A 2,317-nucleotide genomic window follows, 5' to 3' on the forward strand; every position below is an offset into this window, starting at 1 on the left:
TTGTTTATGGAACAATATATGGTCTATCTTGAACAATGTTCAAGTTTGTCTTCTGCAGTGTGCAACTGCTGTTACACAGATGCAGTGAATTTCAAACAATGTATTTTTCAGCCCTACACATTCCATTTATTTTTATATTTTTCACTTCTCTCCTCATTGGGTTCATGTTGCCCTCAAATTCTTGAACATATTTACACTAGCTGTTTATATTTATTTCCTATTGCTGTGACACAACTACCACACATTTAGTGACTTAAAACAATACTCATTTATCTCACAGATCTTTAGGTACTCAAGTATGGGCGGCTTGGCTGGGATCTCTCCTGAGGCTCTTTTACAGAACTGAAGTCAGAGTGTCAGCCAGGCTGAGCTGTTATCTGGAAGCTCTGGGAAAAATCCGTGTCCAAGGTTATTTAGCTTGTCAGTAGAATTCAGTTACTTACAACTGTAGGGACGACGTCCTTGTCTTCTCTTGCCGTTATCCAGGGGTCAGACAGCTGCTAGGGCCACTCTCAGACCCTTCCAGATGGCTCCTTCCCTCTCAGAAATAGAGAACCTCCTTCACGTTGAATCCTTCTCACACTTAGGATCTCTCTGACATACTCTTTTGTGACCAGCCAAAGAAAAGTCTTATTTTAAGGACTTACGTGATTAGGTTAGGCTCACCTGGAGAATCTCTCTCAAAGCCAACCGATTAATAACCTCAACTACACCTGCAAAATCCCATTCACTATATAATTATGGGGGCTATTTTAGAATTCTGTCACACTGTTTTTTTTTGTATTTGTGCTGATTCTAAAATCTGTCATTTCTAGATCTGTTTTTATTGACTAGTTTTTCCTCCTGCCTTTTCACATGCCTTATAATTTTTATTGGATTCTGTACAGTGTAAAAATAATGTGGTTGTGTCTTCATTTCACTGTCTTCCTTTAAAAAGCATTGAATCTTGTTTTAGCAGATGTTAGGTTACTTGCAGGTCAGCTAGAACCTTTCCAGGTTGGTTTTTAAGACTTTTTCCAGTGGGTATTTAGCCCTGCTATTAAAGTCTTTCTGGGTCTCTACTAATTTGTCCGAGTCTTCAGAAAGATTTCTCCCCTCCAGAGGGTTAGCACTTCAGTGTCTCCCAGTGCTGCGTGAGCTCTGTTACAGTTCCCTAATAGTTGTTATTTTCCTAGGGTCCCATATCCTCATCCTATGTTTTCCCAGTTTAGTGTTGAGCCAAAATTCAAGGGACTACCATACATATTTCTAGCCCTCTTTCTCTGTGTACCTCCTGTCTATCTTGTACTCTTGCCTGCAAGTTGCAGCTTCCTGAGTCTCTCTGAACTCTGATCTCTGTTTTCTCAAATTAGCCCATTGACCATGCTCAGCTTGGGTCTGAAAAGTGGCACCAGGCAGGAACATTCATAGGGCTTGCCTCATTTGTTCCCCCTCCTTTGGGGAACACAGTCCTGAGCTCTTAGCTGCCCAGTGTCTTAAAAGGGTTGTTTATGTTATTCTAATTTTCTAATAATTAGCTTTGAGAGGAAAATTCTGGGGCCAATTACTCCATAATGGCTAGAAGCAGGAGTCCTCAACTGAGATTGATTGACTGAATGAATGTCTACAAGAGCTTACCTGCTACCTTCTCCCCACAGAAATGAGACTTGATCCCACTTCTGATTTTATTTTAATGGGGTGGAGGGTTGAGGAACTGAAGAATCAAAATCATTATAGGATAGGGACTTCCCTGGTGGTGCAGTGGTTAAGAATCCACCTGCCAATGCAGGGGACACGGGTTCCATCCCTGGTCCAGGAAGATCCCACATGCCCTGGAGCAACTAAGCCCGTGTGCCACAACTACTGAGCCTGTGCTCTAGAGCCCGTGAGCCACAACTACTGAAGCCTGCACGCGTAGAGCCCGTGCTCCACAACGGAAGAAGCCACCGCAGTGAGAAGCCAGCACACTGCAATGGAGAGTAGCCCCTGCTTGCCGTAACTAGAGAAAGCCTGCACACAGCAACGAAGACCCAACACAGTCAAAAATAAATAAAATAAAAACTAATTTTTAAAATGCTGTGAATTCACAACACAATGATAAAAAATTTTTTTAATCATTGTAAGATAAATAACTTGCATGGGGAAGATACTAGTATCAACTTACGTTAAATAATTTCAAAGCAGATACGATCATGAGAAATGGGCCCACATCACAAAGAATCAAGATATGCAAAGAATATGAGTAATTACCCTAAGGAATATTGTTTGAATATTAAATGAGATGTGAATATTAAAAAATGATAGATGGTCTAAAATTCCATTTAATTCGATTAGTGGA

Source organism: Delphinapterus leucas, unplaced genomic scaffold, assembly GCF_059928025.1.
Source record: "Delphinapterus leucas isolate spDelLeu-1000000601 "Yukka" unplaced genomic scaffold, BTC_Dleu_Yukka2 spDelLeu_asBTCV2_sq25, whole genome shotgun sequence".
Lineage (NCBI taxonomy): Eukaryota > Metazoa > Chordata > Mammalia > Artiodactyla > Monodontidae > Delphinapterus > Delphinapterus leucas.